Raw genomic sequence first — 16062 nt, 5'->3', positions numbered from 1 at the left:
CCCCTCCCCCCCGCGTGCACACTACGCACTCAACTCCCGTGGGCACACTACGCGTGCAAACTACACTTACCCCCTCGCATGCCCACTACGCGCTCACCCCCCCCCGCGTGCTCACTACGAGCTCATCCCACCTCCGCGTGCACACTACGCGCTCACCCCACCCCACCCCCGCGTGCACACTACGCGTGCACACTACGCGCTCACCCCACCCCCGCTTGCACACTACGCGCTCACCTCCCTGTGCACACTACGCGCTCACCGCCCCCCCCCCGGCTTGCCCACTAGGCACAGCCGCTGCAGATCGGGGGATCCGGGGTGCGCGGAGGACGCCCCGTGGGGGAACCTGGACTAGAGCCTGGGGGCTGTCAGGCCCGCCTGACCCCCTCCGGAACACAGTTCTCCAAGTTGGCCTTCACACCCTTCCCTGCCTCAGTTTCCTCTCTGATGAGGACTAGAGCCGCGGAGGCGCGAGGCTCCGGCGGGGCGGAGCTGGAGAGTTCCTGCGGGAAAGCGGCCCGCTTCCTTCCCACGTCCCTCAATACCGAGAACCACGGGCTCCCGGAACCCGGGCCCTGCTGGGCCGAGTCCGGCTGATGGTGGGAGTGTCAGGCAGGTGACGTGCTGAGAGCCAGGGCCGGTGCCAGGAACACAACCCGGATCCGGTGGCCCGCGCTGGGGCCGGGGCCGGGGTGGAGCGGCGGCTCTGCGGGCGCCGCAGGGCCTCCGACGCCGACCCCCACCCGAGCCCCGCAGGTCAGCGGAGGAGGCCAGTCGGCGTTCAGGCAAACTCCCCATTCCCTTGATCCCAGAACTCCGGTGGGGCCGTGAACTGCCCCCCGCCCCGTGCTCGGCGCCCGGGAGACTGATGATGTGCTTAGCTCTACACGAGACAGCTAGACACAGCCGAGGCCCGAGGCCCGCACACCAAAACGCGCTACTGTAAAACATCACTTAGGCTTGAAAGTTCCTGGGGGGGGGGGGGGGGGAGGGCGAGGGGGAGGGCTGGTGGCTTTTCGGCTTTGCAGCTGTTTCAGATTTTCCTTCTCTGTGAACATGAACTTAGGCTTCGGCCAACAGCACAGGGCACCGAGCCCTGTGCCGACCTGGGGAAGTGCCGGGGAGTCTGCGCTTGGGGCCACTAGAGCTAGAGGGAGGAAGGCCGGTGGTTTAGTCGAAAACCTTGACCAGAATAAAAAGAAGGGAGGGAGTGTGAAAGGGAGGGAAGGGGAAAGAGAGAGGGAGAGAGAGGGAGGGAGAGAGGGGGAGGAGAGAGGAAGGAGAGAGAGGGAGAGGTATAAATGTGCTGAAGGTTAAAAGAGAACATTCTAGGTTCATTCCGTCAATTCCAGTTATATGGGTCTCAGAATGATTGAGCGAAAAGAAGGTGGAAACACCTAATGGAATTAGATATTGCTTAATGAAACGTTCAACAGGTCAAGCAGGATCCCCCCCCCCCCCGTTTGAATGAAAGGATTAAGGATCCTGTCAGGGGCTAGTCACTAAGAAGAACCTGTCTGACGATGGACCTAGAAAAGTGCTTCCCACTGGTTATGCAACAATCACATATATAAATATGTGCAGGAATGCTGTCAATCCAGTTCATCAGAGCAAATGTTCCATTGGGAACACATGCTCCTACAGGAAAATTGCAATTCAAATTGATACGGAAAGCAAGGAGGATACACATGGAGAATGTGTGTACCTTTAATCCACCTGTATACTGCTCTGTCAGTCATTTCACCAAAGGATCCTGGGTGGTCTCCTGCTTATTTTAGTTTCTACCCAATCTACATTCTCTGAGTGGCAGACTTGGCTAAGCTACAGTGGAAATAATCACGGTTATACAATGTTATACAGTGTTACCACCGTTCCTTCTGTTCAGTTGCTGCTTATTTTGGACAATTCATGTGATCACTTAAAAAATTCAGGGATCCATGTGTGTGATTAGGGACCCACTCTGGGGAAAGCTTGGGGTTTTGCTTAACTGAGAGTTGAGTGTACGAAGTGGTTGGCAAAACTGGCTTCTAGGAAGTGATTTAAGTGTACACAATGTTATCTGAGATAGATGAGTTACATGAGATAGATTCAGCTTGCCTTGGAGATTGTTGTCTAGTCCTTCTAAACACTTCTGTGATTAGATATGCTTCTAAATATGACTAAATTTATTTTCAGATATGATAAGGGTATTTGTCTCTAAAAGAAAGTCCTGTGTGTGTGTGTGTGTATGTGTTGTGTATGTATGTACGTGTGTCTTGGTACTAGAGCTTGAACTCAGAACCTGGGTCCTCAGTCCCTTAGCTTTTACGCTGAAGGCTAGTGTTCTGTCATATGAGGTACAGCTTCCATTCAGGCTCTTTGATGGTTAATTGAAAATAAGACTTCACAGACTTTCCTTGCCAGAGCTAGATTTGAATTGGGATCCTCAGGTGTCAGCCTTCTGAGTAACTATGATTACAGGTATGAGTCATTAGCACTGAGCAAATTCTTGTGTGGGTTTTTTGGGTTTTGTTTGCTATTTGTTGTTTTGTTGTTGTTTTGGCCAGTCCTGGGGCTTGGACTCAGGGCCTGGGCACTGTCCCTGAGCATCTTTTGCTCAAGGCTAGCATTGTATCACTTGAGCCACAGCACCACTTCCGGCCTTTATTTGGTACTGAGGAATCAAATTCAGGACTACATGCATTCTAGGCAAGCACTCTACCACCAAGCCACATTCTCAATCCAAGTCTTGTGTTTTTATATTGATAATCCCACTTGTTATTCAAAGGAAAAAAATACAGATGTACACTCTTCACCAAGGTAATCGACATACTCTACAACCTAAGGTCAGATGCTTTCCTTCTCAGGACAAGGTATATTTACAGTATGTAAATCGTTGTGCTGGTGAGAAACAGGATGGGGACCTAGATGTGTCGTCATAGGCCACCGTCTAGTGGAGAGGATTGATAATAAAGAAGCAAGGGAAAATAAAGTACAGGAACAGCAGAGGAAGGAGGGAGCAAGTAAAGTTGGGCTTTGGAGGAAGAGGTATCTTGAAAGGTCTTTGAAAGATGAGTATGAAACCAAGGGTCCAAGAGGTGGGTGAAGAAGAAAGCCTTCTAGGTCAAGAGGATGGTATGAGTGGTGCAGACATAAAGGAATCTTGCCAGAAAGAAACCACATAATGTTTATGACCTTACAGAGAGCGTAAAGTTCTAAATGCAGGAAACTCCACCACACAGATGGGGCAGTAAACTTTAATAGTTGTGAGATAATGCCAGTATGACCCTTACTGAGATGGCTTCTTACTAGGCACACTAGTAAGAAAAAGGTAGGTGTCAGGACCCTGGAAAGGCCTATGGGGAGACCCCCTCAGAGGAAATCCCCAGGGTGGGGCGCAAGCTTGTGGGTAGGTGGATGCCCACTGCATCTTTCTTCTTGCCACAGCATCTCATCCTCCAGGGGAGGCTTGGATCTAGATTAATTCCAGAGACAGACAGGTGGCCTTTGAGTTCAGTGTGCTGATAAGCATTTCAGATGCCTCTCTTCTCGTTTCCTATCTATCACTTCCCCTCCCATGGCAAATCTGTACTAGGAACACATTCTCCATGTTGATAAGGAACTATGAATTTGCTTTTTCAGTTATCTACCAGTGGTTCTTACACCAGGAAAGCTGGAACAATAAAGATGTGTGACTGAAGGTCGATAAATCAGTATTTTATGGGGCCATGGAAAGGGGAGTTCCAGACAGACGTGGCTCCTTTAAACAGGGTGTTGTTTTTAAGAAGGGGTAGTGTGAACTTTAGCTGCCATGGCAGGATTTGAAATTTTCCCTCATTGTATTTTCCTATTTTGGGAATTCATGGGGGAAAAAAACATTCATGTTTCTCCCATGTGATATAGAATAGATTCTAGAAATGCTGTCTGGACTTTTTTGTTGTTGTTTGGGGCTGATATAAAGCTGTGTTCTGCACCTGATGGTCCTCAGTCTACGTGGTTGATGCTTTTGTTGAGGTCTCTTGGCTGGCTAGGTGGCTGCCCGGGAGAGCGGTTGGCCTATCTCTGTAGACCTGCTTCTAAGCCCACAGGTTGCTGGCTCCATCTCCATGTATTTCAGTACTGGAAGAGGAAGGCTTGTGCCTGGCAGGTGATTGTGTGTGTGTGTGCTGGTATTAGGCCTTCAATTCAAGGTTTCACCCTCTTCTTTGGCTGAGACTCAACTACCTGAGCCACAGCTCCACTTCTTGAATATTTCAGTGGTTAATCAGAGATAAGAGTCTCACCAACTTTTCTGACAGGGCCAGCTTTAAACTGAGACCCTCATATCTCAGCCTTCTGATTAGCTAGGATTACCAGCACGAACCAGCAACACTTGGCCTGCTGTGCTCTTTTATCTGACATCCATCCAAAGAGACCCATTGCAAAATGGAAGAAACCATTCTACCTTTTGACATGGAGTAGTGTTTGAACGGACGAAGTTCATGCTGGGCAGACAAAGCTGTGATTCTTATCTCCAACTGACCAGCATAAAGCTGGAAGCAGAAATGTGGTTCAAATAGGAGCACCATCCTTGAGCTAAACAGCCAAGTGACAGAGCAAGGCCTTGAGTTCAAGCCCCACTACCAGAACCAAAAAAAATGTTTATAAAATATGACGACAGGGGCTGGGAAGGTGGCTCAGTGGTAGAGCGCTTGCCTTGCATGCCAGAGGCCCTGGGTTCGATTCCTCTGCACCACATAAGCAAAAACAAAAAAGCCGGAAGTGGCGCTGTGGCTCAAGTGGTAGAGGGCTAGCCTTGAGCTGAAGAGCTGAGGGACAGCACCCAGGCCCAGAGTTCAGGCCCCACGACCGGACCCCCCCCCCCAAAAAAAAATATGATGACAGGCATAAACCACCCATCAGGCTTGGCAGGTGATTTTTCCTCCAAGCACCTTTCATTTCTGTGTTTCCCTCAGGTGCTTCGTATGGGCTTTCTCTAGACTCTACCCCTAGAAAGGGTTCAGCTCATCTTCCCAGTTCCCAAACACTGAGCCCTCCCAAAAGCAAGAAGTAGCCATGGGCTTCCACTAACAGCCTGGGTCCCTCTGAAGTTCCTAGTGAGCTTTTGAGCTGGGAGCCCTGTGGGCATTGAGGGAGGCTACATACTGCTAGTGTCTTCTGTCCTGATGCCGAAAGATGCTCAGACTCTTTCCTGCCAGGGATTCCCCTCCCCCACTCAGCATTGCTGTCCCATGCCACTGAGTTCCAATGGTACACTGTCACAAGATGCCCCACGGGATAGAAGTTAGCAGGCAGAAGCTCCTTCTTACTGGCTGTGTTAACAACTTTATATCTGTATGTGTTTTTCTACTGCCATAGACCTAAAACAGGCTTTGAGACCCCAGGCCCAAAGTCTTGGAGTCCCAAGTGAGGCCCAGCCACTTGCCTATAGGCCAATAAAGAGACATGGGGAAGGGCAGAGAAAGGAGAATGATTCCTTGGCAGCCGTGGGGAGACAGCACTTGGGACAGCTCCAGCCAGCTTCAGGGTGCAGACAATGGCTTCAGGCTGAACAGAGCAAATTGGGGATAGTGGATGAGAAAGGTGTGCAGAGATAAATCAGCCCTATGTCATGGGTATGACGCCTGGTTGACCATTAGCTCAATGTGTCCTGGGAAGAATTTTGGAGACGTGGTCACTTTGTTACTGCAACAGGACAGGAACACAGTGGCTTTTGAAAGTTTGACAGGAAGAAATCAAAGCCTGTTTGAGGGGCAGTTTGCTTTCCACACAAGATGCTTACTTGAACCTCCTGCAAACCAGGTGATCACAAAGCAATGGCGCAGAGAAGAGCCAGATCATAGCACAGACACAAAGCTGGGGGAGACTTTGAGTTTCATGTACAGGCCCCAGCAAAAGCTAGGTTGCCTCTTACAAACCTTTTAAGGTGCCTCTTACAAACCTTCAGTCTGATCATGCAGGAAAGGATATTCAATATGGAGCGACAAACCCAAATTTGTGTTACATGTGTTCTTTATTGTCACAAGTCCAACACTGCACAACACAGCAATAGGCAGGAGACAGAGTCTCAGGGCCACAGCCCCTGTCCTCAGGAGATTGGAGGTTGAGCACTACAGAGGGACAAGAGGGTGTGTGTGTGTGTGTGTGTGTGTGTGTGTGTGTGTGTGTGTGTGTGTGTGTGTGTGTGTGTGTGTGTGTGTGTGTGTGTGTGTGTGTGTGTGTGTGTGTGTGTGTGTGTGTGTGTGTGTGTGTGTGTGTGCATGCGTGCACACGTGAGCTGGGAGGGGTGCTTCTGGAGTGGTCAGTTGTAGGCCTCGGGGGAGGGCCCTCATACAGTTCTCTTCCTTAGAGAGCTTGCTTGGCCTCTAATATGGAGGAGAGGAAGGCAGAAGCCAGCACTCGAGGCTTTTGGTGTGAGCAAAATAGTTCAGATAGGATCTCGCTGCTGGGTGAGAACTGAGGGACCTGATCAGATTTGTGTGTTAAAGGAGGCGTGGCCAGGGTGGAGCTGGACTAAAGGAGGCCACTGCATTGGTCAGGGAAGAGCTAGAAAAGGCGCAAATCAGGTCAAGGCAATAGTAAGAAGAGAAGCTCACTTCAGGGACAGTTTCAGAAGCAGATCAGGTAGCCAACAGACAGGTGAAAAACACACTGCTGTTAGACCTATTAGTTCATACTGTAACTATTATTGTTTAAATTTTAAAAATTATCTTTAGTTGTATGAAGGAGTTTCAATTCAACATGTCAGTTTTATTATGGTACAGGTCTATCATCTGACCATTAGGATTCTATTTCCCACAACATAACTAAGGAAATTACTATCTTTTGTCCGACCAGTGTTGTTCAAATAAAGAATGGCATTTTCTCCAAAAAAAATAGAGAGAGAGAGAGAGACAGAGACAGAGACAGAGAGACAGAGAGACAGAGAGACAGAGAGACAGAGAGGAAAGGGAGAGGGAGAAAGAGGATATGAAGTTCATGTGATTGAACCCCAATATCTTCAGACTTACTTTTCAGGAGGTAGAGATGCAGTTCTTCAGAGGTAAACAAGCTAAAGCCCCAGGGCACTGGCCCAGGCAGGATATTTGTGTGCTCTGGAATGTTTGAGAGCCATTTCCTTACTGGGGCTGTCCTGGAACTGCACATGGAAGCAGAGCTCTGAAACTCACTGAAGTGATCAACAGCAAGGGATTCCCAAGGGGTCCAGCATCACAGCAGGTGTGACCCGACCCCTGGTCTCCCCATACTGGCCTCAGATAGGTCACCTGACCCCAAAGAAGCAGTGTTTATATTGGACACAAATCCTGGCAAAACTCACTTGTGTGACATGTTTTCCTGGCAGGTCATTATTGCCTAACAGGAGTATTTCCCTTTCTCTTAGTCCCTCCCCCCCTTACTCCTTCCATTCCCCCCAGATCCGAAACCAGCAGGTGATATGGAGCTGTGTCTGGCCCGAGCAAAGGCTAGCTACCAGGTCTCCAATCAACTACCCAAAATATCCCTTCAGTTCAGCAGAGTAATAAGAACTGATTACATTTCCTGTTCAGTGTTGAGGATGCAAGAGCCACTTCCGCCCACTACTAGAATTTTAACATATTAGTGCATGAAAGAAGAGGCATGAGGATGTTGACTGTAGCATTTTTATGAAACTACATCCTGCTACTTCCCAAGCTACTCAGGAGGCTCAGATCTGAGGACTGGGGTTTGAAGCCAGCCCAAGCATGAAAGTCTATGAAACGCTTATCTTTGAGTAACCACCAAAAAGCTGGAAGTGGAACTGTGACTCAAGTAATAGAACACTAGCCTTGAGCAAAAAAGCTCAGGGACATTGCCCAGGCCTTGAAATCAAGCTCCAGTATTGGCGTGCGTACACACACACTCATGCATGCTCGCAAGCAGACCTAAATCTAACACGTCAGTTTGATCCCACTTCCTCAAAGTTGTTCTTTAATAAGGGTGAAGACAGGTCATTAAATGTCTGTAGTTCTGATCTTTATCATATTGAAGATTGCCAATCCATTACTCCCCAACCCCCTTCCACCCCCCGCAGGTTGTTCATACCATCCTTAAACTTTCAGTAGCTTTGTGTGTGTGTGCCAGTACTGGGGCTTGAACCTTCTACTGTTGGCTTTTTCTACTCAAGGATAGTGCTCTACCACATAAGTCACATCTCTACTTCCGGCTTTTTGCTGGTTAATTAGACTGGTTAATTTTGCTGGTTAATTTGACTCCTGGGCTGGCTTTGAACTAGCGGTGCTGGTTTCCAGGTGACTGTGATGAAGGTCAAGACCCTTGGGATTCCACCCCAAGGCTCTGAGCAGCTCTGTGTTAACAACTGGATACAATTAACATCGAAAGCACGGATTGTTGCTCAGATCTTTCCTGTGTGTCCAGCATGTGTTAGGTACTTCTTCTCCCTCCTTGGGAAGTTAAGGAAACAGAGGCATGGAGAGGCTAAGACATTCTCCCAGACCTTCCTAGCATCGCCTCCCAGGCGTCTGTTGTGGGGGCCTCGATTTTAATCATGAACAACTGTGGTCCAATTGCTCCGTGACGGGCAGAGGGCATAGAGAGAGAGGTCTTCAGGAATGCTGGGAAGGAAGGAAGCTGTGTAGTGTTTTGGAAGACCCTGAGCCAGTCTGTATTTGTGGGGTCTGTGACATCCTCTTTTGTTCATTGAGAACTTTCTAGAAGAATTGTTTAGTAGAACTGTAAAGGCCTCTAGAGATCAAAGGCAGGCACCCAGAGCACCTTTAGAACCTGCATGCCATCCGTCCCTGCCTCAGGAGGAATGTGACTTACTGAACCATCCTGCCATTTCCCGAGGCAGCAGCGCCTCCGACTCCTCTCTGCCCTGTCCCCATCAGAAGCACACAGTGCCGCCCCCAGAGAGTGGCATTCCCTCCTCCCACTCCCCCTGCCTGCCCAGCACCGGCCTGGGGTGAGCACGTGTGCCCTGACCTTCTGTCAAAGCTGAAATGTGTGGCCTCCCAAGTTTGTGAGGTGAATGACACTGTTCACGGTTCTGGAGCTGCTGCTCTTAATACCGTTGATGTCATCATTGTGATACATATCAGAATCACTTTCCATTACTGACAGTAGTTTCAATTCCTTGAAAGACACCCTCTTAAGCAGCTGGAGAGGAAGTCAGGTAAGGGAGGGAGTCAGAACACAGAGAAGCTTCTGGTCATATCCATCTGCAGCTTTGCTGGCAGTAAGATGGGTGACAATGACAAGTAGTTGCACTAAGGATCAGTGAACAAATTATATCCACACTGGATATAATTGTCCACACTGGATATAATTGTCCACATGTAGACATGAACCCGAAACCCATTGATTTCCAATGTTCAAAAGGTTTAAAAATGAAAACGTGAAGCCAGGTGCCAGTGGCTCATGCCTATAATTCTAGCTAATCAGGAGGCTGAGATCTGAGGATCACGGTTCAAAGCCAGCCTGGGCAGGAAAACCTGTGATACTCTTGTCTCCAATAAACCACTCAGAAAACCAGAAGTGGCGCTGTGGCTCAAGTGGTAGAACGCTCACCTTGAGCTGAAGCGCTGAGGGACAGCGCCCAGGCCCAGAGGTCAAGCCCCATGACAAAAAAAAGTGTATGAGCCGTCACACAGCCCCTCTCTAGTAGACATAAAGAGACCTAAGCCTCTGTTATGTGTGCTGGCCAGCATCCTCCTTCTCTTGTCCCCACTGGAAAAGAACCTTCAAGCCTAGAAAGACAATACTGATCTCCATTTTGCAGTTGCTTATCTCCAGGCTGTCTCTGATTTTGCCCCAGATTGGTAAAATCTTTCCACCTTGGTGCTTAGGGTGTGCCTTTGATTGAGTACAAGTAGGAAACTCTTGTAAGTCTTCTAGAAAGGGAAGCTATAAAATCACCATGGGTCTTTGAAAAAAACAGAGAGCTTACCATGAACTTAGGACCTGGGCATTCACTACCAGCCCAGCCCAGTTCCAGTCCTCAGCTCCCTAGCTTCTGAGCAGCTTGCTCCCCCTGACCCGTGAGGGTGCACATATGCACACTACTCTACTCTCTAGCACACTACTGCTGATACTTAGTAAGTGTCTCATAGCGGTAGATTCTTCTGTGGCTCCATCTAATGTTAATGGTGTCTGGATCCAGTGAGGGGGAGAGAGAGAGAGAGAGAGAGAGAGAGAGAGAGAGAGAGAGAGAGAGAGAGAGAGAGAGAGAGAGAGAGAGAGAGAGAGAGAGTGTTTATTACAGTCTTAGGCCCCCAGACCTATAGAACTTCATGTCAGCAAAGCTCCATGAGGGGAGGTAGAGGAGTGGGGACAGTTCCTTCTTTGGCCACTTTGGGGGATTCACTTTATGACCATAGCAACTTGGTGCATCCTCTGAACGGGGGAAGAGTCTGGAAGGGTCCTTGCCCTCCAGGTAACTGAGAAGCTCTTGGAAGCCAAGCATGGAAGATACTGATGTATGCCACAGAAAAGAAGAGAAAGCAATTCTTATGTCAAATAAATGAGCAATTAAAGAAAATAAATCCAAGAATAGCTAGAAATAAGAAGGCTGGCTGGCACTGGGAGAAGGAAGGCTCGCTGGCTGGGGCCGGGCAATGCAGGGAGCCGGGCCCAGCCAGCCAAGGCCTTCCGAATCACCGTGCTTAGCAAACAACGCGCCCTGGCACTTTTTCTTTTCCAGTAGCTCACAGCTGCCCACTTTTTATCATCCTTTTTCTCTTTGAGACAAAGAAACAAAGTTTTGAAATACAAAGTCATCTCATCTTCTTCTCTGGGCTGTTTTCTTTTCAAGGAGCAGAGGTAATAAGTGCACTGTGGAACAGGGAGAGTTGTAAAATTGGGCAAAGATCAATAGGCCTTTGGTAATCTCCTGTCTGAGGGATGGCTGCACTCTCTTTCTATAAAGGACATCTGTGGAATTGGTCAGGGGGAAAATGCTGATGGGCTCAATAAACAGCAACTTTGAAGGCAGTATCTAACGCCAATTGTTTAATGTTTGCTAAATCGACATGGAGAATATAGTACAACTTCAAATAGGACATTGTTAACTCAGTGTTTAGAAGTTTGTTTTCCTTGAATCAAACTTGCCCTAAATAGGTATTTTTAAGTATATCTACTCCAAAATTATTTTGCAAAGTGATTGCGATGATAAATTCTATTTCTATGTGTATTTGTTTTATACACACACACACAGAGCATAGAAAATTGCCTTAGTCCATTTTATATTACTACAACAAAATATGAAAAGGTAGGTGCTTTATTTAAAAAAAAAAAAAAAAAAAAAGGTTTTCTTTGACAGAAAACAGCATGGTGCTAGCACCACAACATGACCGATGGTATCACATAGCCAAAGTGTGCCCAAGAGAAGCAAGCATCTAGTAAGTTTTGGGGCGGGCCCACAGCCAGGGAAGAAGCGCGAGACCCACGAGGGAGCAGGGACCACTCTCTCCTAGTAGCTTGCTGTCATGGGAGGAGTCCATTCCGGTCAGTTCCAGCTCACCCAGGCTCCTTGCAGACGATGAAAGCGAGCTCAAGTTCCATATCTCCAGTCAGCACTGTCAGTACCTAAATTATGACCCATGAGCAGGTCCAGGCCGAAAGAAATCTTCCCAAACAAAATAAGTGAAGATTTCAACAGATATTCCTGCAAAGAAAACACGTAGAGGGCAATATGTACAAAAACTTGCTAAACACCATGAGTCTTGACAGAAACATGAGTCAGAACCATAGTGGACAGACTTCACACCCATTGTGACCATGAAAAACAACAGTGGCAGAACCTAACACTTGTCGTTGAGGATGTCAAGAAACTAGAACCTTCATGCGCTGGAGGTAAAAATGCCATAGGAAACCATGTTGGAACTGAAATATGCCTATGCCAGTATCCATTATAGTATGAGTCAAACAATCCTGTTTTATAACCAAAACATGGAGATAACCTGAGTATCTGCCAGAAGATGGACACCGTGGAATACTATTCAGTCATAAAGATGAATGGAATTCTGGCCTATGCTACAATATGGAGGAACCTTGAAGATGTTACGCTGAGTGAAATAAGCCAGACACCAAAGGACAAATGCTGTGTGATTCCACATGTCTGAGGAATGAAGATTTCTCCACCATCAGTATTGCTGCAGCACCAACATTTCCTACAGCATCTTTGCTCTCCATTCCTCCCATGAGACTCTCTGTTCTTGTCCATCCGCTTTTACAATATAGATTGTAGGTTGTGAAAAGGAAAAGACTCTCCCTTTCTCCCACAGCCACCTCACTGCCCTTCCTGGAAGGCCGGAAGTATCCTGCCTCTCCATCAGCACACACCTGGCTCCAGGCCTGACTCTGGGCCCTGCACCTTCCTGTTGCTTTCCGCATTGCTTTCTCCCTTCGAGCTGCCCAAGTGCTCTTCCTTCCACTTCTCCCTGTGGTGCCTGTCAGCCTGCCCTTCCTCCCCAGACCCAGCCTATCTGAGCTGAGAAAGATTGGGACACTAGGCTCAGGTGCCTGGGCTAAGCTCCTTGTCCTGTGTAGGGCAACCTAGACTCAACCAAGGATTTAGTAGAACTTGGAATCTGCTCCCCGCCTCGCCCCCAACCCAGGCCCACTGCTTACCAGAGACTCCTCATTCAGATAATCACTCTACAACCTGAGCTATGCCTCAAACCCTCCCTCCCTGTCATCTTTTGAATACAGGGTCTCATTGCATACTCCAGGCTGACCTCAAACTCACAGCCTTCCTGGTTCAGCCTTCCAAATACTGGGACTATAGTCACACAGTGCTGTGCCTGCTGGAACTTGGATCTTTCCAGTGCTTGGACTGTTGTACACAGCTCTATCCACTACCTTGCTTTCCTCCTCAGTTCAAGGCCTATGGCCCCTTGTTCGTCAAAGCGTAGAGATGACAAGAACAGGTCTGGCTTTTAGTCTTGCTCCCAGCCAAAACTTCCAGTAGAATGGTGAAAGGGAGTGTGGTGAAAATGTCCTGGGTGCCGTGATGACATCAGAGCTGTTGAAAGAGGTGGACAATCTTTGGTGGTAAACTTCAGACTAGACCAAACTGTGTCTTCTACCTCTCTTATGAGGAAAAATGTTCTCTGAGAAAAGGGTGACTGACTTGGGCGAAGGAAAGACTGGTCTTACTCTATGTTTTACAGTCAAGTCAACTGACTCCCAATCCCCTTTGGGGAGAGACCATATGTGTGTGTGTGTGTGTGTGTGTGTGTGTGTGTGTGTGTGTGTGTGTGTGTGTGTATGTTGTATGTACATATATATATATGTATATATATGTATATATATGTGGGGAACAGTTGCTTCGTATTTGTCATTTTCAATGGCCCTAGTAGAGTTGACCATATGGAATGAGTGCCTTCAAGTTGAAGGTTTGCATGATCTATCATTGGACAGAAATTTGTTCATAAAAGGTATTTCAGAACCCCCATAATCCTTTAGTAGCAGGCTAGTAACAGTGTTTTTAAGGACCAGAATTCTCTTCAGAATGTCCACTTCATGCTGACCACAATGTGATCTCTAACTTCCTAATCCCCTCCGGCAAACACACATCTCTCTTCATGTTGAATTCACCATAAATACTAGAGCTTCACTTTGACTGTACTGGGCTTTTGAATGTCTGACCTCCCACTTGCCCGTGTTTGGACCACAATTCTGGCAGAGGGATTCTTGTTCAGGATATGCATCACAGTGTGTTTTTAAAATGAATGGTAAGCCTCTCTCTGCAGTGGCTCATTCCCTGTGCCTGGCTCTGTATAACCTTGGCTCTCTGGGTTTCCCACAAATTCTGTAGCTCACTGTCTCCCAGGTGGGATAAACTTACCCTAGGGCTGTGCCAAGTGGCACACTGGGGAGCTGAGGCCATCCCAGATTTTCTCCCTTATTCCATTTTCCATTTCTAGCTTTAAGATTTTTCCCCCCTTGTGGTGCTGTGATTCAAACTTAGGACCTCTATACTTGATAGATAGATATCCCACCACTTGAGCACAACCCAGCTCTTAGGTTTTTGTTTGCTTGTTTGTTTGTTTGTTTTTCAGTCATGGGGCTTGAACTCAGGGCCTGGGTACCATCTCTGAGCTCTTTTGCTTGACTAGTGCTCTACCACTTTGAGCCACAGCTCCACTTCTGGTTTTTGAGTGGTTAATTGGAGATAAGAATCTCATGGAGTCTTTCTTGCCTGGGCTGGCTTCAAACTGGAATCCTCAGATCTCAGCCTCCTGAGTAGCTAGGATTACAGGTATGAGCCACCAGTGCCTAGCCATACAACCTAGCTCTTTTTGTTCTGATTGTTTTTTAGATAGAGTCTCACTTCTTGTCCAGGTCAGCCTAGACCACACCACTCTATTTATACTTCTCTTCCTAGCTGGAATGAGAGACACCACACACCACCGTACCCAGTTTCTTCCATTGAGATGGCATCTCATGAACTTTTGGCTGAGGCTGGCCTGGAACTGTGATTCTCCCATTCTCTGCCTCCTAGTAACTAGGATTTCAGGCATGAGCCAGTATGTCTGGTTGTATTTTTAATTTATAACATACATTTCCTCATGTGTCTATGTAGTGTTGCTCTGAAGCATGAAATGGAGTTTGGATTTGTACAAAAACCTTGTTTTCTATGTCCTCTAAATTTTATAAAATTGCAATTCTGGCTTTATTTTGTTTAAAATTAGAGTGTCTAGATGGGCATTCGGCCTAGTTAACAGAAGTCACTGACAGATACAATCTAGAGCTGCTTCAGCTGCAGACATTGTGAATAACCTATCTGCCCACACCCAGGCGTGGCTCATCTAACCAGCTGAAGCCCAGATGGAAAACCACAGAATGACTCGGACCACTTAGGAAGAAAGGATCGCAGAAGCACTTGTTACTGTCCCAGTTCCACAAGACACTACCTCTTGGTTGAAACTGGGCTTGCTTTTCAAAAAGCTGAGCTCCTCCTCCATGTGTGCTGCCAGAATGCCCCACCGTGCAGCCCTTGTTTGCCATGGCTAGGTTAAAAGGAAAGAAGGGACCAGTGCAGTGGCACACACCTGTAATCTCAGCTACAGAGGAGGCAGAAGTAAGAGGATCATGGTCAGAGACCAGCCTAGGCAAAATCACGAGAACTTATCTGAAAGTAACTAATGCAAAAAAGGGCTATAGCCATGGTTTCTGGCAAGCACAAGTCCCTGAGTTCAAACCCTAGTAATGTAAATAATTAATAATAATAATAAAGGTGGCATAGTTAGGAAAACTCTCAGATGTTCAGGGGCTTCTTTTGCCCATTTCTGATGACTATGTTTTCCCTTTGTCCTCTCAGGGAACGATTGGTCTTAGTAATTTATTCTTACGAAGTCTATGGAGTACAGGTGATTGGGTGAGGGACGCAGATGTAGCAGATTACTGATATCTCCCACAACCTACTAGAAAGGTCCTTAGCTTCCAAATGAGGAATCACAATGCTAGTATTTATGGAGAATCTCCACCTGCTGATGCTGCATCATTTCCATGGATTTTCGAATCTGAAACTCAACATAGTGGGATGAACACAGTGGGATGAAGTATTTGATGGAGGTGGGCCGCGTGTGTGGCTGGGTGTCCTTCCATCTACAGGCGTATGACTGTGGATAGTCACGAGCAGAACACCAGCTGGGGTGGAGTGCATGGCAAAGCGTTTACCTGATGTATTTCCCACCATTCCTAGAACAAATTAGGAAGAAAGGGAAAAGAGGAGGGAGGGAGGAGTAGGAGGGCAGGGAAGGAAAGAGAGAGAAAGGAAGGATGGAAGGAAGAAAAGGAAGGAAGGGAGAAAGAAAGCAAGAAAAGAAGGAAGGAAGGAAAGGAGGGAGAGAGGAAGGAGAAGAGGAAAGAGAAAAGGAAGGGGAAAGAAAGGAAAGGAAAGATCTACATAAAATAGAAAAGAGTACCTGCTCTCTTTTTGGAGAAAAGCAGCGAAGAAGGAACCTGAAAAGGTCTCCCAGAACATCACAATTGGAAGGACCTGTTTTGTTTGTTGTTTTTATTGGCTTTTGTTTGTTTGTTGTTTTGGTATACTAGGTTTGAATTCAAGGCCTTTACTTGCTGGGCAGGTGCTCTACGCTTGAG

At 47.4% G+C, this 16062-nt stretch overlaps 1 protein-coding gene across 1 annotated transcript in view; it reads left to right on the top strand.

Moving 5' to 3' along the window:
- The window catches only part of Tnfrsf11a (TNF receptor superfamily member 11a), a 50477-nt gene that overhangs the window by 288 nt on the left and 34127 nt on the right, over positions 1–16062 (top strand). The window lies entirely within an intron of this gene.

The sequence above is a fragment of the Dipodomys merriami genome, unplaced genomic scaffold (genome assembly GCF_024711535.1).
Source record: "Dipodomys merriami isolate MVZ:Mamm:240054 unplaced genomic scaffold, mDipMer1.0.p SCAF_2, whole genome shotgun sequence".
NCBI classification, from domain to species: Eukaryota; Metazoa; Chordata; class Mammalia; order Rodentia; family Heteromyidae; genus Dipodomys; species Dipodomys merriami.
Note: the sequence above shows the minus strand (reverse complement) of the source record. Positions and strands in the feature narration are given on the sequence as shown.